The sequence below is a fragment of the Nelusetta ayraudi genome, unplaced genomic scaffold, assembly GCF_046127955.1.
Source record: "Nelusetta ayraudi isolate G7.1 ecotype Tasmania unplaced genomic scaffold, CSIRO-AGI_Nayr_v1 ptg000135l, whole genome shotgun sequence".
Taxonomy (NCBI): Eukaryota; Metazoa; Chordata; class Actinopteri; order Tetraodontiformes; family Monacanthidae; genus Nelusetta; species Nelusetta ayraudi.
The window spans coordinates 3757501-3772847 of record NW_027466185.1 but is presented as its reverse complement, the minus strand read 5'-3'; the positions used below and the strand labels follow the sequence as shown (position 1 = coordinate 3772847).

Genomic DNA, 15347 nt, shown 5'->3' with positions numbered 1-15347 from the left:
GCAAAAAACAGTTTGTCTTGTGATTTCCTCATAAAGTTGCACGTGGAAACAGCACCCCCTGCCGGGACAAAAAGCTTACGGCACCTGGTATTCCCAGGCGGTCTCCCATCCAAGTACTAACCAGGCCCGACCCTGCTTAGCTTCCGAGATCAGACGAGATCGGGCGTTCTCAGGGTGGTATGGCCGTAAGCGAGAGACGCTGTTGCAAACAGGCCTTATAAACCTGCAGCATGGAGGAAGTGCACCTTGCCTATGAAGCCGTGCATGTGGTGTTCATTTATTCATTCATTCATTCATTCATTTAGTTAGTTAGTTAGTTAGTTTGTGAGTTTGTTTAAATGAACCGGCAGCAAAAAACAGTTTGTCTTGTGATTTCCTCATAAAGTTGCACGTGGAAACAGCACCCCCTGCCGGGACAAAAAGCTTACGGCACCTGGTATTCCCAGGCTGTCTCCCATCCAAGTACTAACCAGGCCCGACCCTGCTTAGCTTCCGAGATCAGACGAGATCGGGCGTTCTCAGGGTGGTATGGCCGTAAGCGAGAGACGCTGTTGCAAACAGGCCTTATAAACCTGCAGCATGGAGGAAGTGCACCTTGCCTATGAAGCCGTGCATGTGGTGTTCATTTATTCATTCATTCATTTAGTTAGTTAGTTAGTTTGTGAGTTAGTTTGTGAGTTTGTTTAAATGAACCGCCAGCAAAAAACAGTTTGTCTTGTGATTTCCTCATAAAGTTGCACGTGGAAACAGCACCCCCTGCCGGGACAAAAAGCTTACGGCACCTGGTATTCCCAGGCGGTCTCCCATCCAAGTACTAACCAGGCCCGACCCTGCTTAGCTTCCGAGATCAGACGAGATCGGGCGTTCTCAGGGTGGTATGGCCGTAAGCGAGAGACGCTGTTGCAAACAGGCCTTATAAACCTGCAGCATGGAGGAAGTGCACCTTGCCTATGAAGCCGTGCATGTGGTGTTCATTTATTCATTCATTCATTCATTCATTTAGTTAGTTAGTTAGTTAGTTTGTGAGTTTGTTTAAATGAACCGGCAGCAAAAAACAGTTTGTCTTGTGATTTCCTCACAAAGTTGCACGTGGAAACAGCACCCCCTGCCGGGACAAAAAGCTTACGGCACCTGGTATTCCCAGGCGGTCTCCCATCCAAGTACTAACCAGGCCCGACCCTGCTTAGCTTCCGAGATCAGACGAGATCGGGCTTTCTCAGGGTGGTATGGCCGTAAGCGAGAGACGCTGTTGCAAACAGGCCTTATAAACCTGCAGCATGGAGGAAGTGCACCTTGCCTATGAAGCCGTGCATGTGGTGTTCATTTATTCATTCATTCATTTAGTTAGTTAGTTAGTTTGTGAGTTAGTTTGTGAGTTTGTTTAAATGAACCGGCAGCAAAAAACAGTTTGTCTTGTGATTTCCTCATAAAGTTGCACGTGGAAACAGCACCCCCTGCCGGGACAAAAAGCTTACGGCACCTGGTATTCCCAGGCGGTCTCCCATCCAAGTACTAACCAGGCCCGACCCTGCTTAGCTTCCGAGATCAGACGAGATCGGGCGTTCTCAGGGTGGTATGGCCGTAAGCGAGAGAGGCTGTTGCAAACAGGCCTTATAAACCTGCAGCATGGAGGAAGTGCACCTTGCCTATGAAGCCGTGCATGTGGTGTTCATTTATTCATTCATTCATTCATTCATTCATTTAGTTAGTTAGTTAGTTAGTTTGTGCGTTTGTTTAAATGAACCGCCAGCAAAAAACAGTTTGTCTTGTGATTTCCTCACAAAGTTGCACTTGGAAACAGCACCCCCTGCCGGGACAAAAAGCTTACGGCACCTGGTATTCCCAGGCGGTCTCCCATCCAAGTACTAACCAGGCCCGACCCTGCTTAGCTTCCGAGATCAGACGAGATCGGGCTTTCTCAGGGTGGTTTGGCCGTAAGCGAGAGACGCTGTTGCAAACAGGCCTTATAAACCTGCAGCATGGAGGAAGTGCACCTTGCCTATGAAGCCGTGCATGTGGTGTTCATTTATTCATTCATTCATTTAGTTAGTTAGTTAGTTTGTGAGTTAGTTTGTGAGTTTGTTTAAATGAACCGGCAGCAAAAAACAGTTTGTCTTGTGATTTCCTCATAAAGTTGCACGTGGAAACAGCACCCCCTGCCGGGACAAAAAGCTTACGGCACCTGGTATTCCCAGGCGGTCTCCCATCCAAGTACTAACCAGGCCCGACCCTGCTTAGCTTCCGAGATCAGACGAGATCGGGCTTTCTCAGGGTGGTATGGCCGTAAGCGAGAGACGCTGTTGCAAACAGGCCTTATAAACCTGCAGCATGGAGGAAGTGCACCTTGCCTATGAAGCCGTGCATGTGGTGTTCATTTATTCATTCATTCATTTAGTTAGTTAGTTAGTTTGTGAGTTAGTTTGTGAGTTTGTTTAAATGAACCGGCAGCAAAAAACAGTTTGTCTTGTGATTTCCTCATAAAGTTGCACGTGGAAACAGCACCCCGTGCCGGGACAAAAAGCTTACGGCACCTGGTATTCCCAGGCGGTCTCCCATCCAAGTACTAACCAGGCCCGACCCTGCTTAGCTTCCGAGATCAGACGAGATCGGGCGTTCTCAGGGTGGTATGGCCGTAAGCGAGAGACGCTGTTGCAAACAGGCCTTATAAACCTGCAGCATGGAGGAAGTGCACCTTGCCTATGAAGCCGTGCATGTGGTGTTCATTTATTCATTCATTCATTTAGTTAGTTAGTTAGTTTGTGAGTTAGTTTGTGAGTTTGTTTAAATGAACCGGCAGCAAAAAACAGTTTGTCTTGTGATTTCCTCACAAAGTTGCACGTGGAAACAGCACCCCCTGCCGGGACAAAAAGCTTACGGCACCTGGTATTCCCAGGCGGTCTCCCATCCAAGTACTAACCAGGCCCGACCCTGCTTAGCTTCCGAGATCAGACGAGATCGGGCGTTCTCAGGGTGGTATGGCCGTAAGCGAGAGACGCTGTTGCAAACAGGCCTTATAAACCTGCAGCATGGAGGAAGTGCACCTTGCCTATGAAGCCGTGCATGTGGTGTTCATTTATTCATTCATTCATTTAGTTAGTTAGTTAGTTAGTTTGTGAGTTAGTTTGTGAGTTTGTTTAAATGAACCGGCAGCAAAAAACAGTTTGTCTTGTGATTTCCTCACAAAGTTGCACGTGGAAACAGCACCCCCTGCCGGGACAAAAAGCTTACGGCACCTGGTATTCCCAGGCGGTCTCCCATCCAAGTACTAACCAGGCCCGACCCTGCTTAGCTTCCGAGATCAGACGAGATCGGGCGTTCTCAGGGTGGTATGGCCGTAAGCGAGAGACGCTGTTGCAAACAGGCCTTATAAACCTGCAGCATGGAGGAAGTGCACCTTGCCTATGAAGCCGTGCATGTGGTGTTCATTTATTCATTCATTCATTTAGTTAGTTAGTTAGTTTGTGAGTTAGTTTGTGAGTTTGTTTAAATGAACCGGCAGCAAAAAACAGTTTGTCTTGTGATTTCCTCATAAAGTTGCACGTGGAAACAGCACCCCCTGCCGGGACAAAAAGCTTACGGCACCTGGTATTCCCAGGCGGTCTCCCATCCAAGTACTAACCAGGCCCGACCCTGCTTAGCTTCCGAGATCAGACGAGATCGGGCGTTCTCAGGGTGGTATGGCCGTAAGCGAGAGACGCTGTTGCAAACAGGCCTTATAAACCTGCAGCATGGAGGAAGTGCACCTTGCCTATGAAGCCGTGCATGTGGTGTTCATTTATTCATTCATTCATTCATTCATTTAGTTAGTTAGTTAGTTAGTTTGTGAGTTTGTTTAAATGAACCGGCAGCAAAAAACAGTTTGTCTTGTGATTTCCTCACAAAGTTGCACGTGGAAACAGCACCCCCTGCCGGGACAAAAAGCTTACGGCACCTGGTATTCCCAGGCGGTCTCCCATCCAAGTACTAACCAGGCCCGACCCTGCTTAGCTTCCGAGATCAGACGAGATCGGGCTTTCTCAGGGTGGTATGGCCGTAAGCGAGAGACGCTGTTGCAAACAGGCCTTATAAACCTGCAGCATGGAGGAAGTGCACCTTGCCTATGAAGCCGTGCATGTGGTGTTCATTTATTCATTCATTCATTTAGTTAGTTAGTTAGTTTGTGAGTTAGTTTGTGAGTTTGTTTAAATGAACCGGCAGAAAAAAACAGTTTGTCTTGTGATTTCCTCATAAAGTTGCACGTGGAAACAGCACCCCCTGCCGGGACAAAAAGCTTACGGCACCTGGTATTCCCAGGCGGTCTCCCATCCAAGTACTAACCAGGCCCGACCCTGCTTAGCTTCCGAGATCAGACGAGATCGGGCGTTCTCAGGGTGGTATGGCCGTAAGCGAGAGACGCTGTTGCAAACAGGCCTTATAAACCTGCAGCATGGAGGAAGTGCACCTTGCCTATGAAGCCGTGCATGTGGTGTTCATTTATTCATTCATTCATTCATTCATTTAGTTAGTTAGTTAGTTAGTTTGTGAGTTTGTTTAAATGAACCGGCAGCAAAAAACAGTTTGTCTTTGTGATTTCCTCACAAAGTTGCACGTGGAAACAGCACCCCCTGCCGGGACAAAAAGCTTACGGCACCTGGTATTCCCAGGCGGTCTCCCATCCAAGTACTAACCAGGCCCGACCCTGCTTAGCGTCCGAGATCAGACGAGATCGGGCTTTCTCAGGGTGGTATGGCCGTAAGCGAGAGACGCTGTTGCAAACAGGCCTTATAAACCTGCAGCATGGAGGAAGTGCACCTTGCCTATGAAGCCGTGCATGTGGTGTTCATTTATTCATTCATTCATTTAGTTAGTTAGTTAGTTTGTGAGTTAGTTTGTGAGTTTGTTTAAATGAACCGGCAGCAAAAAACAGTTTGTCTTGTGATTTCCTCATAAAGTTGCACGTGGAAACAGCACCCCCTGCCGGGACAAAAAGCTTACGGCACCTGGTATTCCCAGGCGGTCTCCCATCCAAGTACTAACCAGGCCCGACCCTGCTTAGCTTCCGAGATCAGACGAGATCGGGCGTTCTCAGGGTGGTATGGCCGTAAGCGAGAGACGCTGTTGCAAACAGGCCTTATAAACCTGCAGCATGGAGGAAGTGCACCTTGCCTATGAAGCCGTGCATGTGGTGTTCATTTATTCATTCATTCATTTAGTTAGTTAGTTAGTTTGTGAGTTAGTTTGTGAGTTTGTTTAAATGAACCGGCAGCAAAAAACAGTTTGTCTTGTGATTTCCTCATAAAGTTGCACGTGGAAACAGCACCCCTTGCCGGGACAAAAAGCTTACGGCACCTGGTATTCCCAGGCGGTCTCCCATCCAAGTACTAACCAGGCCCGACCCTGCTTAGCTTCCGAGATCAGACGAGATCGGGCGTTCTCAGGGTGGTATGGCCGTAAGCGAGAGACGCTGTTGCAAACAGGCCTTATAAACCTTCAGCATGGAGGAAGTGCACCTTGCCTATGAAGCCGTGCATGTGGTGTTCATTTATTCATTCATTCATTTAGTTAGTTAGTTAGTTAGTTTGTGAGTTTGTTTAAATGAACCGGCAGCAAAAAACAGTTTGTCTTGTGATTTCCTCACAAAGTTGCACGTGGAAACAGCACCCCTGCCGGGACAAAAAGCTTACGGCACCTGGTATTCCCAGGCGGTCTCCCATCCAAGTACTAACCAGGCCCGACCCTGCTTAGCTTCCGAGATCAGACGAGATCGGGCGTTCTCAGGGTGGTATGGCCGTAAGCGAGAGACGCTGTTGCAAACAGGCCTCATAAACCTGCAGCATGGAGGAAGTGCACCTTGTCTATGAAGCCGTGCATGTGGTGTTCATTTATTCATTCATTCATTTAGTTAGTTAGTTAGTTAGTTTGTGAGTTAGTTTGTGAGTTTGTTTAAATGAACCGCCAGCAAAAAACAGTTTGTCTTGTGATTTCCTCATAAAGTTGCACGTGGAAACAGCACCCCCTGCCGGGACAAAAAGCTTACGGCACCTGGTATTCCAGGGGCGGTCTCCCATCCAAGTACTAACCAGGCCCGACCCTGCTTAGCTTCCGAGATCAGACGAGACCGGGCGTTCTCAGGGTGGTATGGCCGTAAGCGAGAGACGCTGTTGCAAACAGGCCTTATAAACCTGCAGCATGGAGGAAGTGCACCTTGCCTATGAAGCCGTGCATGTGGTGTTCATTTATTCATTCATTCATTCATTCATTCATTTAGTTAGTTAGTTAGTTAGTTTGTGAGTTTGTTTAAATGAACCGCCAGCAAAAAACAGTTTGTCTTGTGATTTCCTCACAAAGTTGCACGTGGAAACAGCACCCCCTGCCGGGACAAAAAGCTTACGGCACCTGGTATTCCCAGGCGGTCTCCCATCCAAGTACTAACCAGGCCCGACCCTGCTTAGCTTCCGAGATCAGACGAGATCGGGCGTTCTCAGGGTGGTATGGCCGTAAGCGAGAGACGCTGTTGCAAACAGGCCTTATAAACCTGCAGCATGGAGGAAGTGCACCTTGCCTATGAAGCCGTGCATGTGGTGTTCATTTATTCATTCATTCATTTAGTTAGTTAGTTAGTTAGTTTGTGAGTTAGTTTGTGAGTTTGTTTAAATGAACCGGCAGCAAAAAACAGTTTGTCTTGTGATTTCCTCACAAAGTTGCACGTGGAAACAGCACCCCCTGCCGGGACAAAAAGCTTACGGCACCTGGTATTCCCAGGCGGTCTCCCATCCAAGTACTAACCAGGCCCGACCCTGCTTAGCTTCCGAGATCAGACGAGATCGGGCGTTCTCAGGGTGGTATGGCCGTAAGCGAGAGACGCTGTTGCAAACAGGCCTTATAAACCTGCAGCATGGAGGAAGTGCACCTTGCCTATGAAGCCGTGCATGTGGTGTTCATTTATTCATTCATTCATTTAGTTAGTTAGTTAGTTAGTTTGTGAGTTAGTTTGTGAGTTTGTTTAAATGAACCGGCAGCAAAAAACAGTTTGTCTTGTGATTTCCTCACAAAGTTGCACGTGGAAACAGCACCCCCTGCCGGGACAAAAAGCTTACGGCACCTGGTATTCCCAGGCGGTCTCCCATCCAAGTACTAACCAGGCCCGACCCTGCTTAGCTTCCGAGATCAGACGAGATCGGGCGTTCTCAGGGTGGTATGGCCGTAAGCGAGAGACGCTGTTGCAAACAGGCCTTATAAACCTGCAGCATGGAGGAAGTGCACCTTGCCTATGAAGCCGTGCATGTGGTGTTCATTTATTCATTCATTCATTCATTCATTTAGTTAGTTAGTTAGTTAGTTTGTGAGTTTGTTTAAATGAACCGCCAGCAAAAAACAGTTTGTCTTGTGATTTCCTCATAAAGTTGCACGTGGAAACAGCACCCCCTGCCGGGACAAAAAGCTTACGGCACCTGGTATTCCCAGGCGGTCTCCCATCCAAGTACTAACCAGGCCCGACCCTGCTTAGCTTCCGAGATCAGACGAGATCGGGCGTTCTCAGGGTGGTATGGCCGTAAGCGAGAGACGCTGTTGCAAACAGGCCTTATAAACCTGCAGCATGGAGGAAGTGCACCTTGCCTATGAAGCCGTGCATGTGGTGTTCATTTATTCATTCATTCATTTAGTTAGTTAGTTAGTTTGTGAGTTAGTTTGTGAGTTTGTTTAAATGAACCGGCAGCAAAAAACAGTTTGTCTTGTGATTTCCTCATAAAGTTGCACGTGGAAACAGCACCCCGTGCCGGGACAAAAAGCTTACGGCACCTGGTATTCCCAGGCGGTCTCCCATCCAAGTACTAACCAGGCCCGACCCTGCTTAGCTTCCGAGATCAGACGAGATCGGGCGTTCTCAGGGTGGTATGGCCGTAAGCGAGAGACGCTGTTGCAAACAGGCCTTATAAACCTGCAGCATGGAGGAAGTGCACCTTGCCTATGAAGCCGTGCATGTGGTGTTCATTTATTCATTCATTCATTTAGTTAGTTAGTTAGTTTGTGAGTTAGTTTGTGAGTTTGTTTAAATGAACCGGCAGCAAAAAACAGTTTGTCTTGTGATTTCCTCACAAAGTTGCACGTGGAAACAGCACCCCCTGCCGGGACAAAAAGCTTACGGCACCTGGTATTCCCAGGCGGTCTCCCATCCAAGTACTAACCAGGCCCGACCCTGCTTAGCTTCCGAGATCAGACGAGATCGGGCGTTCTCAGGGTGGTATGGCCGTAAGCGAGAGACGCTGTTGCAAACAGGCCTTATAAACCTGCAGCATGGAGGAAGTGCACCTTGCCTATGAAGCCGTGCATGTGGTGTTCATTTATTCATTCATTCATTTAGTTAGTTAGTTAGTTAGTTAGTTTGTGAGTTTGTTTAAATGAACCGGCAGCAAAAAACAGTTTGTCTTGTGATTTCCTCATAAAGTTGCACGTGGAAACAGCACCCCTGCCGGGACAAAAAGCTTACGGCACCTGGTATTCCCAGGCGGTCTCCCATCCAAGTACTAACCAGGCCCGACCCTGCTTAGCTTCCGAGATCAGACGAGATCGGGCGTTCTCAGGGTGGTATGGCCGTAAGCGAGAGACGCTGTTGCAAACAGGCCTTATAAACCTGCAGCATGGAGGAAGTGCACCTTGCCTATGAAGCCGTGCATGTGGTGTTCATTTATTCATTCATTCATTTAGTTAGTTAGTTAGTTAGTTTGTGAGTTAGTTTGTGAGTTTGTTTAAATGAACCGGCAGCAAAAAACAGTTTGTCTTGTGATTTCCTCATAAAGTTGCACGTGGAAACAGCACCCCCTGCCGGGACAAAAAGCTTACGGCACCTGGTATTCCCAGGCGGTCTCCCATCCAAGTACTAACCAGGCCCGACCCTGCTTAGCTTCCGAGATCAGACGAGATCGGGCGTTCTCAGGGTGGTATGGCCGTAAGCGAGAGACGCTGTTGCAAACAGGCCTTATAAACCTGCAGCATGGAGGAAGTGCACCTTGCCTATGAAGCCGTGCATGTGGTGTTCATTTATTCATTCATTCATTCATTCATTTAGTTAGTTAGTTAGTTAGTTTGTGAGTTTGTTTAAATGAACCGCCAGCAAAAAACAGTTTGTCTTGTGATTTCCTCACAAAGTTGCACGTGGAAACAGCACCCCCTGCCGGGACAAAAAGCTTACGGCACCTGGTATTCCCAGGCGGTCTCCCATCCAAGTACTAACCAGGCCCGACCCTGCTTAGCTTCCGAGATCAGACGAGATCGGGCGTTCTCAGGGTGGTATGGCCGTAAGCGAGAGACGCTGTTGCAAACAGGCCTTATAAACCTGCAGCATGGAGGAAGTGCACCTTGCCTATGAAGCCGTGCATGTGGTGTTCATTTATTCATTCATTCATTTAGTTAGTTAGTTAGTTTGTGAGTTAGTTTGTGAGTTTGTTTAAATGAACCGGCAGCAAAAAACAGTTTGTCTTGTGATTTCCTCACAAAGTTGCACGTGGAAACAGCACCCCCTGCCGGGACAAAAAGCTTACGGCACCTGGTATTCCCAGGCGGTCTCCCATCCAAGTACTAACCAGGCCCGACCCTGCTTAGCTTCCGAGATCAGACGAGATCGGGCGTTCTCAGGGTGGTATGGCCGTAAGCGAGAGACGCTGTTGCAAACAGGCCTTATAAACCTGCAGCATGGAGGAAGTGCACCTTGCCTATGAAGCCGTGCATGTGGTGTTCATTTATTCATTCATTCATTTAGTTAGTTAGTTAGTTTGTGAGTTAGTTTGTGAGTTTGTTTAAATGAACCGGCAGCAAAAAACAGTTTGTCTTGTGATTTCCTCACAAAGTTGCACGTGGAAACAGCACCCCCTGCCGGGACAAAAAGCTTACGGCACCTGGTATTCCCAGGCGGTCTCCCATCCAAGTACTAACCAGGCCCGACCCTGCTTAGCTTCCGAGATCAGACGAGATCGGGCGTTCTCAGGGTGGTATGGCCGTAAGCGAGAGACGCTGTTGCAAACAAGCCTTATAAACCTGCAGCATGGAGGAAGTGCACCTTGCCTATGAAGCCGTGCATGTGGTGTTCATTTATTCATTCATTCATTTAGTTAGTTAGTTAGTTTGTGAGTTAGATTGTGAGTTTGTTTAAATGAACCGGCAGCAAAAAACAGTTTGTCTTGTGATTTCCTCATAAAGTTGCACGTGGAAACAGCACCCCCTGCCGGGACAAAAAGCTTACAGCACCTGTTATTCCCAGGCGGTCTCCCATCCAAGTACTAACCAGGCCCGACCCTGCTTAGCTTCCGAGATCAGACGAGATCGGGCATTCTCAGGGTGGTATGGCCGTAAGCGAGAGACGCTGTTGCAAACAGGCCTTATAAACCTGCAGCATGGAGGAAGTGCACCTTGCCTATGAAGCCGTGCATGTGGTGTTCATTTATTCATTCATTCATTCATTCATTTAGTTAGTTAGTTAGTTAGTTTGTGAGTTTGTTTAAATGAACCGCCAGCAAAAAACAGTTTGTCTTGTGATTTCCTCACAAAGTTGCACGTGGAAACAGCACCCCCTGCCGGGACAAAAAGCTTACGGCACCTGGTATTCCCAGGCGGTCTCCCATCCAAGTACTAACCAGGCCCGACCCTGCTTAGCTTCCGAGATCAGACGAGATCGGGCGTTCTCAGGGTGGTATGGCCGTAAGCGAGAGACGCTGTTGCAAACAGGCCTTATAAACCTGCAGCATGGAGGAAGTGCACCTTGCCTATGAAGCCGTGCATGTGGTGTTCATTTATTCATTCATTCATTTAGTTAGTTAGTTAGTTTGTGAGTTAGTTTGTGAGTTTGTTTAAATGAACCGGCAGCAAAAAACAGTTTGTCTTGTGATTTCCTCACAAAGTTGCACGTGGAAACAGCACCCCCTGCCGGGACAAAAAGCTTACGGCACCTGGTATTCCCAGGCGGTCTCCCATCCAAGTACTAACCAGGCCCGACCCTGCTTAGCTTCCGAGATCAGACGAGATCGGGCGTTCTCAGGGTGGTATGGCCGTAAGCGAGAGACGCTGTTGCAAACAGGCCTTATAAACCTGCAGCATGGAGGAAGTGCACCTTGCCTATGAAGCCGTGCATGTGGTGTTCATTTATTCATTCATTCATTTAGTTAGTTAGTTAGTTTGTGAGTTAGTTTGTGAGTTTGTTTAAATGAACCGGCAGCAAAAAACAGTTTGTCTTGTGATTTCCTCACAAAGTTGCACGTGGAAACAGCACCCCCTGCCGGGACAAAAAGCTTACGGCACCTGGTATTCCCAGGCGGTCTCCCATCCAAGTACTAACCAGGCCCGACCCTGCTTAGCTTCCGAGATCAGACGAGATCGGGCGTTCTCAGGGTGGTATGGCCGTAAGCGAGAGACGCTGTTGCAAACAAGCCTTATAAACCTGCAGCATGGAGGAAGTGCACCTTGCCTATGAAGCCGTGCATGTGGTGTTCATTTATTCATTCATTCATTTAGTTAGTTAGTTAGTTTGTGAGTTAGATTGTGAGTTTGTTTAAATGAACCGGCAGCAAAAAACAGTTTGTCTTGTGATTTCCTCATAAAGTTGCACGTGGAAACAGCACCCCCTGCCGGGACAAAAAGCTTACAGCACCTGGTATTCCCAGGCGGTCTCCCATCCAAGTACTAACCAGGCCCGACCCTGCTTAGCTTCCGAGATCAGACGAGATCGGGCATTCTCAGGGTGGTATGGCCGTAAGCGAGAGACGCTGTTGCAAACAGGCCTTATAAACCTGCAGCATGGAGGAAGTGCACCTTGCCTATGAAGCCGTGCATGTGGTGTTCATTTATTCATTCATTCATTCATTCATTTAGTTAGTTAGTTAGTTAGTTTGTGAGTTTGTTTAAATGAACCGCCAGCAAAAAACAGTTTGTCTTGTGATTTCCTCACAAAGTTGCACGTGGAAACAGCACCCCCTGCCGGGACAAAAAGCTTACGGCACCTGGTATTCCCAGGCGGTCTCCCATCCAAGTACTAACCAGGCCCGACCCTGCTTAGCTTCCGAGATCAGACGAGATCGGGCGTTCTCAGGGTGGTATGGCCGTAAGCGAGAGACGCTGTTGCAAACAGGCCTTATAAACCTGCAGCATGGAGGAAGTGCACCTTGCCTATGAAGCCGTGCATGTGGTGTTCATTTATTCATTCATTCATTCATTCATTTAGTTAGTTAGTTAGTTAGTTTGTGAGTTTGTTTAAATGAACCGCCAGCAAAAAACAGTTTGTCTTGTGATTTCCTCATAAAGTTGCACGTGGAAACAGCACCCCCTGCCGGGACAAAAAGCTTACGGCACCTGGTATTCCCAGGCGGTCTCCCATCCAAGTACTAACCAGGCCCGACCCTGCTTAGCTTCCGAGATCAGACGAGATCGGGCGTTCTCAGGGTGGTATGGCCGTAAGCGAGAGACGCTGTTGCAAACAGGCCTTATAAACCTGCAGCATGGAGGAAGTGCACCTTGCCTATGAAGCCGTGCATGTGGTGTTCATTTATTCATTCATTCATTTAGTTAGTTAGTTAGTTTGTGAGTTAGTTTGTGAGTTTGTTTAAATGAACCGGCAGCAAAAAACAGTTTGTCTTGTGATTTCCTCACAAAGTTGCACGTGGAAACAGCACCCCCTGTCGGGACAAAAAGCTTACGGCACCTGGTATTCCCAGGCGGTCTCCCATCCAAGTACTAACCAGGCCCGACCCTGCTTAGCTTCCGAGATCAGACGAGATCGGGCGTTCTCAGGGTGGTATGGCCGTAAGCGAGAGACGCTGTTGCAAACAGGCCTTATAAACCTGCAGCATGGAGGAAGTGCACCTTGCCTATGAAGCCGTGCATGTGGTGTTCATTTATTCATTCATTCATTTAGTTAGTTAGTTAGTTTGTGAGTTAGTTTGTGAGTTTGTTTAAATGAACCGGCAGCAAAAAACAGTTTGTCTTGTGATTTCCTCACAAAGTTGCACGTGGAAACAGCACCCCCTGCCGGGACAAAAAGCTTACGGCACCTGGTATTCCCAGGCGGTCTCCCATCCAAGTACTAACCAGGCCCGACCCTGCTTAGCTTCCGAGATCAGACGAGATCGGGCGTTCTCAGGGTGGTATGGCCGTAAGCGAGAGACGCTGTTGCAAACAGGCCTTATAAACCTGCAGCATGGAGGAAGTGCACCTTGCCTATGAAGCCGTGCATGTGGTGTTCATTTATTCATTCATTCATTTAGTTAGTTAGTTAGTTTGTGAGTTAGATTGTGAGTTTGTTTAAATGAACCGGCAGCAAAAAACAGTTTGTCTTGTGATTTCCTCATAAAGTTGCACGTGGAAACAGCACCCCCTGCCGGGACAAAAAGCTTACGGCACCTGGTATTCCCAGGCGGTCTCCCATCCAAGTACTAACCAGGCCCGACCCTGCTTAGCTTCCGAGATCAGACGAGATCGGGCGTTCTCAGGGTGGTATGGCCGTAAGCGAGAGACGCTGTTGCAAACAGGCCTTATAAACCTGCAGCATGGAGGAAGTGCACCTTGCCTATGAAGCCGTGCATGTGGTGTTCATTTATTCATTCATTCATTCATTCATTTAGTTAGTTAGTTAGTTAGTTTGTGAGTTTGTTTAAATGAACCGCCAGCAAAAAACAGTTTGTCTTGTGATTTCCTCACAAAGTTGCACGTGGAAACAGCACCCCCTGCCGGGACAAAAAGCTTACGGCACCTGGTATTCCCAGGCGGTCTCCCATCCAAGTACTAACCAGGCCCGACCCTGCTTAGCTTCCGAGATCAGACGAGATCGGGCGTTCTCAGGGTGGTATGGCCGTAAGCGAGAGACGCTGTTGCAAACAGGCCTTATAAACCTGCAGCATGGAGGAAGTGCACCTTGCCTATGAAGCCGTGCATGTGGTGTTCATTTATTCATTCATTCATTTAGTTAGTTAGTTAGTTAGTTTGTGAGTTTGTTTAAATGAACCGGCAGCAAAAAACAGTTTGTCTTGTGATTTCCTCATAAAGTTTTACGTGGAAACAGCACCCCCTGCCGGGACAAAAAGCTTACGGCACCTGGTATTCCCAGGCGGTCTCCCATCCAAGTACTAACCAGGCCCGACCCTGCTTAGCTTCCGAGATCAGACGAGATCGGGCGTTCTCAGGGTAGTATGGCCGTAAGCGAGAGACGCTGTTGCAAACAGGCCTTATAAACCTGCAGCATGGAGGAAGTGCACCTTGCCTATGAAGCCGTGCATGTGGTGTTCATTTATTCATTCATTCATTCATTCATTTAGTTAGTTAGTTAGTTAGTTTGTGAGTTTGTTTAAATGAACCGCCAGCAAAAAACAGTTTGTCTTGTGATTTCCTCATAAAGTTGCACGTGGAAACAGCACCCCCTGCCGGGACAAAAAGCTTACGGCACCTGGTATTCCCAGGCGGTCTCCCATCCAAGTACTAACCAGGCCCGACCCTGCTTAGCTTCCGAGATCAGACGAGATCGGGCGTTCTCAGGGTGGTATGGCCGTAAGCGAGAGACGCTGTTGCAAACAGGCCTTATAAACCTGCAGCATGGAGGAAGTGCACCTTGCCTATGAAGCCGTGCATGTGGTGTTCATTTATTCATTCATTCATTCATTCATTTAGTTAGTTAGTTAGTTAGTTTGTGAGTTTGTTTAAATGAACCGCCAGCAAAAAACAGTTTGTCTTGTGATTTCCTCATAAAGTTGCACGTGGAAACAGCACCCCCTGCCGGGACAAAAAGCTTACGGCACCTGGTATTCCCAGGCGGTCTCCCATCCAAGTACTAACCAGGCCCGACCCTGCTTAGCTTCCGAGATCAGACGAGATCGGGCGTTCTCAGGGTAGTATGGCCGTAAGCGAGAGACGCTGTTGCAAACAGGCCTTATAAACCTGCAGCATGGAGGAAGTGCACCTTGCCTATGAAGCCGTGCATGTGGTGTTCATTTATTCATTCATTCATTTAGTTAGTTAGTTAGTTTGTGAGTTAGTTTGTGAGTTTGTTTAAATGAACCGGCAGCAAAAAACAGTTTGTCTTGTGATTTCCTCACAAAGTTGCACGTGGAAACAGCACCCCCTGCCGGGACAAAAAGCTTACGGCACCTGGTATTCCCAGGCGGTCTCCCATCCAAGTACTAACCAGGCCCGACCCTGCTTAGCTTCCGAGATCAGACGAGATCGGGCGTTCTCAGGGTGGTATGGCCGTAAGCGAGAGACGCTGTTGCAAACAGGCCTTATAAACCTGCAGCATGGAGGAAGTGCACCTTGCCTATGAAGCCGTGCATGTGGTGTTCATTTATTCATTCATTCATTTAGTTAGTTAGTTAGTTTGTGAGTTAGTTTGTGAGTTT

General features: G+C 48.0%; 44 non-coding genes across 44 annotated transcripts; all 44 read right to left on the bottom strand.

Moving 5' to 3' along the window:
- Positions 1–72: 72 nt before the first annotated feature.
- LOC142879004 (5S ribosomal RNA) lies at positions 73–191 on the bottom strand. The gene has a single exon (XR_012925237.1). It is a non-coding gene; the product is annotated as a 5S ribosomal RNA (ribosomal RNA).
- A 230-nt stretch (positions 192–421) lies between these two features.
- Positions 422–540, bottom strand: LOC142878497 (5S ribosomal RNA). Its single transcript, XR_012924763.1, has one exon. It is a non-coding gene; the product is annotated as a 5S ribosomal RNA (ribosomal RNA).
- A 230-nt stretch (positions 541–770) lies between these two features.
- On the bottom strand, positions 771–889 carry LOC142879003 (5S ribosomal RNA). The gene has a single exon (XR_012925236.1). It is a non-coding gene; the product is annotated as a 5S ribosomal RNA (ribosomal RNA).
- A 230-nt stretch (positions 890–1119) lies between these two features.
- Positions 1120–1238, bottom strand: LOC142878392 (5S ribosomal RNA). Its single transcript, XR_012924662.1, has one exon. It is a non-coding gene; the product is annotated as a 5S ribosomal RNA (ribosomal RNA).
- Positions 1239–1468: 230 nt separating this feature from the next.
- Positions 1469–1587, bottom strand: LOC142879001 (5S ribosomal RNA). Its single transcript, XR_012925234.1, has one exon. It is a non-coding gene; the product is annotated as a 5S ribosomal RNA (ribosomal RNA).
- Positions 1588–1821: 234 nt separating this feature from the next.
- LOC142878523 (5S ribosomal RNA) lies at positions 1822–1940 on the bottom strand. The gene has a single exon (XR_012924788.1). It is a non-coding gene; the product is annotated as a 5S ribosomal RNA (ribosomal RNA).
- Positions 1941–2170: 230 nt separating this feature from the next.
- Positions 2171–2289, bottom strand: LOC142878391 (5S ribosomal RNA). Its single transcript, XR_012924661.1, has one exon. It is a non-coding gene; the product is annotated as a 5S ribosomal RNA (ribosomal RNA).
- Positions 2290–2519: 230 nt separating this feature from the next.
- On the bottom strand, positions 2520–2638 carry LOC142879000 (5S ribosomal RNA). Its single transcript, XR_012925233.1, has one exon. It is a non-coding gene; the product is annotated as a 5S ribosomal RNA (ribosomal RNA).
- A 230-nt stretch (positions 2639–2868) lies between these two features.
- LOC142878999 (5S ribosomal RNA) lies at positions 2869–2987 on the bottom strand. The gene has a single exon (XR_012925232.1). It is a non-coding gene; the product is annotated as a 5S ribosomal RNA (ribosomal RNA).
- Positions 2988–3221: 234 nt separating this feature from the next.
- Positions 3222–3340, bottom strand: LOC142878997 (5S ribosomal RNA). Its single transcript, XR_012925231.1, has one exon. It is a non-coding gene; the product is annotated as a 5S ribosomal RNA (ribosomal RNA).
- Positions 3341–3570: 230 nt separating this feature from the next.
- On the bottom strand, positions 3571–3689 carry LOC142878996 (5S ribosomal RNA). The gene has a single exon (XR_012925230.1). It is a non-coding gene; the product is annotated as a 5S ribosomal RNA (ribosomal RNA).
- Positions 3690–3919: 230 nt separating this feature from the next.
- LOC142878390 (5S ribosomal RNA) lies at positions 3920–4038 on the bottom strand. Its single transcript, XR_012924660.1, has one exon. It is a non-coding gene; the product is annotated as a 5S ribosomal RNA (ribosomal RNA).
- A 230-nt stretch (positions 4039–4268) lies between these two features.
- LOC142878994 (5S ribosomal RNA) lies at positions 4269–4387 on the bottom strand. Its single transcript, XR_012925228.1, has one exon. It is a non-coding gene; the product is annotated as a 5S ribosomal RNA (ribosomal RNA).
- A 231-nt stretch (positions 4388–4618) lies between these two features.
- Positions 4619–4737, bottom strand: LOC142878528 (5S ribosomal RNA). The gene has a single exon (XR_012924792.1). It is a non-coding gene; the product is annotated as a 5S ribosomal RNA (ribosomal RNA).
- Positions 4738–4967: 230 nt separating this feature from the next.
- Positions 4968–5086, bottom strand: LOC142878993 (5S ribosomal RNA). The gene has a single exon (XR_012925227.1). It is a non-coding gene; the product is annotated as a 5S ribosomal RNA (ribosomal RNA).
- Positions 5087–5316: 230 nt separating this feature from the next.
- Positions 5317–5435, bottom strand: LOC142878992 (5S ribosomal RNA). Its single transcript, XR_012925226.1, has one exon. It is a non-coding gene; the product is annotated as a 5S ribosomal RNA (ribosomal RNA).
- Positions 5436–5656: 221 nt separating this feature from the next.
- On the bottom strand, positions 5657–5775 carry LOC142878991 (5S ribosomal RNA). The gene has a single exon (XR_012925225.1). It is a non-coding gene; the product is annotated as a 5S ribosomal RNA (ribosomal RNA).
- A 234-nt stretch (positions 5776–6009) lies between these two features.
- LOC142878582 (5S ribosomal RNA) lies at positions 6010–6129 on the bottom strand. The gene has a single exon (XR_012924845.1). It is a non-coding gene; the product is annotated as a 5S ribosomal RNA (ribosomal RNA).
- A 234-nt stretch (positions 6130–6363) lies between these two features.
- Positions 6364–6482, bottom strand: LOC142878990 (5S ribosomal RNA). The gene has a single exon (XR_012925224.1). It is a non-coding gene; the product is annotated as a 5S ribosomal RNA (ribosomal RNA).
- Positions 6483–6716: 234 nt separating this feature from the next.
- On the bottom strand, positions 6717–6835 carry LOC142878988 (5S ribosomal RNA). Its single transcript, XR_012925222.1, has one exon. It is a non-coding gene; the product is annotated as a 5S ribosomal RNA (ribosomal RNA).
- A 234-nt stretch (positions 6836–7069) lies between these two features.
- On the bottom strand, positions 7070–7188 carry LOC142878987 (5S ribosomal RNA). Its single transcript, XR_012925221.1, has one exon. It is a non-coding gene; the product is annotated as a 5S ribosomal RNA (ribosomal RNA).
- A 230-nt stretch (positions 7189–7418) lies between these two features.
- On the bottom strand, positions 7419–7537 carry LOC142878986 (5S ribosomal RNA). The gene has a single exon (XR_012925220.1). It is a non-coding gene; the product is annotated as a 5S ribosomal RNA (ribosomal RNA).
- Positions 7538–7767: 230 nt separating this feature from the next.
- Positions 7768–7886, bottom strand: LOC142878985 (5S ribosomal RNA). Its single transcript, XR_012925219.1, has one exon. It is a non-coding gene; the product is annotated as a 5S ribosomal RNA (ribosomal RNA).
- A 230-nt stretch (positions 7887–8116) lies between these two features.
- LOC142878984 (5S ribosomal RNA) lies at positions 8117–8235 on the bottom strand. Its single transcript, XR_012925218.1, has one exon. It is a non-coding gene; the product is annotated as a 5S ribosomal RNA (ribosomal RNA).
- Positions 8236–8460: 225 nt separating this feature from the next.
- Positions 8461–8579, bottom strand: LOC142878983 (5S ribosomal RNA). The gene has a single exon (XR_012925217.1). It is a non-coding gene; the product is annotated as a 5S ribosomal RNA (ribosomal RNA).
- Positions 8580–8813: 234 nt separating this feature from the next.
- On the bottom strand, positions 8814–8932 carry LOC142878981 (5S ribosomal RNA). Its single transcript, XR_012925216.1, has one exon. It is a non-coding gene; the product is annotated as a 5S ribosomal RNA (ribosomal RNA).
- A 230-nt stretch (positions 8933–9162) lies between these two features.
- LOC142878980 (5S ribosomal RNA) lies at positions 9163–9281 on the bottom strand. The gene has a single exon (XR_012925215.1). It is a non-coding gene; the product is annotated as a 5S ribosomal RNA (ribosomal RNA).
- A 230-nt stretch (positions 9282–9511) lies between these two features.
- Positions 9512–9630, bottom strand: LOC142878979 (5S ribosomal RNA). Its single transcript, XR_012925214.1, has one exon. It is a non-coding gene; the product is annotated as a 5S ribosomal RNA (ribosomal RNA).
- A 230-nt stretch (positions 9631–9860) lies between these two features.
- LOC142878978 (5S ribosomal RNA) lies at positions 9861–9979 on the bottom strand. Its single transcript, XR_012925213.1, has one exon. It is a non-coding gene; the product is annotated as a 5S ribosomal RNA (ribosomal RNA).
- Positions 9980–10209: 230 nt separating this feature from the next.
- LOC142878472 (5S ribosomal RNA) lies at positions 10210–10328 on the bottom strand. Its single transcript, XR_012924739.1, has one exon. It is a non-coding gene; the product is annotated as a 5S ribosomal RNA (ribosomal RNA).
- A 230-nt stretch (positions 10329–10558) lies between these two features.
- LOC142878976 (5S ribosomal RNA) lies at positions 10559–10677 on the bottom strand. Its single transcript, XR_012925211.1, has one exon. It is a non-coding gene; the product is annotated as a 5S ribosomal RNA (ribosomal RNA).
- Positions 10678–10907: 230 nt separating this feature from the next.
- Positions 10908–11026, bottom strand: LOC142878975 (5S ribosomal RNA). Its single transcript, XR_012925210.1, has one exon. It is a non-coding gene; the product is annotated as a 5S ribosomal RNA (ribosomal RNA).
- A 230-nt stretch (positions 11027–11256) lies between these two features.
- LOC142878974 (5S ribosomal RNA) lies at positions 11257–11375 on the bottom strand. The gene has a single exon (XR_012925209.1). It is a non-coding gene; the product is annotated as a 5S ribosomal RNA (ribosomal RNA).
- A 230-nt stretch (positions 11376–11605) lies between these two features.
- Positions 11606–11724, bottom strand: LOC142878294 (5S ribosomal RNA). The gene has a single exon (XR_012924568.1). It is a non-coding gene; the product is annotated as a 5S ribosomal RNA (ribosomal RNA).
- Positions 11725–11954: 230 nt separating this feature from the next.
- On the bottom strand, positions 11955–12073 carry LOC142878973 (5S ribosomal RNA). The gene has a single exon (XR_012925208.1). It is a non-coding gene; the product is annotated as a 5S ribosomal RNA (ribosomal RNA).
- A 230-nt stretch (positions 12074–12303) lies between these two features.
- LOC142878972 (5S ribosomal RNA) lies at positions 12304–12422 on the bottom strand. The gene has a single exon (XR_012925207.1). It is a non-coding gene; the product is annotated as a 5S ribosomal RNA (ribosomal RNA).
- A 230-nt stretch (positions 12423–12652) lies between these two features.
- On the bottom strand, positions 12653–12771 carry LOC142878971 (5S ribosomal RNA). The gene has a single exon (XR_012925206.1). It is a non-coding gene; the product is annotated as a 5S ribosomal RNA (ribosomal RNA).
- Positions 12772–13001: 230 nt separating this feature from the next.
- Positions 13002–13120, bottom strand: LOC142878970 (5S ribosomal RNA). Its single transcript, XR_012925205.1, has one exon. It is a non-coding gene; the product is annotated as a 5S ribosomal RNA (ribosomal RNA).
- Positions 13121–13350: 230 nt separating this feature from the next.
- LOC142878969 (5S ribosomal RNA) lies at positions 13351–13469 on the bottom strand. Its single transcript, XR_012925204.1, has one exon. It is a non-coding gene; the product is annotated as a 5S ribosomal RNA (ribosomal RNA).
- A 230-nt stretch (positions 13470–13699) lies between these two features.
- On the bottom strand, positions 13700–13818 carry LOC142878968 (5S ribosomal RNA). The gene has a single exon (XR_012925203.1). It is a non-coding gene; the product is annotated as a 5S ribosomal RNA (ribosomal RNA).
- A 222-nt stretch (positions 13819–14040) lies between these two features.
- Positions 14041–14159, bottom strand: LOC142878272 (5S ribosomal RNA). The gene has a single exon (XR_012924546.1). It is a non-coding gene; the product is annotated as a 5S ribosomal RNA (ribosomal RNA).
- A 230-nt stretch (positions 14160–14389) lies between these two features.
- Positions 14390–14508, bottom strand: LOC142878967 (5S ribosomal RNA). The gene has a single exon (XR_012925202.1). It is a non-coding gene; the product is annotated as a 5S ribosomal RNA (ribosomal RNA).
- A 230-nt stretch (positions 14509–14738) lies between these two features.
- On the bottom strand, positions 14739–14857 carry LOC142878271 (5S ribosomal RNA). Its single transcript, XR_012924545.1, has one exon. It is a non-coding gene; the product is annotated as a 5S ribosomal RNA (ribosomal RNA).
- A 230-nt stretch (positions 14858–15087) lies between these two features.
- Positions 15088–15206, bottom strand: LOC142878965 (5S ribosomal RNA). Its single transcript, XR_012925200.1, has one exon. It is a non-coding gene; the product is annotated as a 5S ribosomal RNA (ribosomal RNA).
- Positions 15207–15347: the final 141 nt, after the last annotated feature.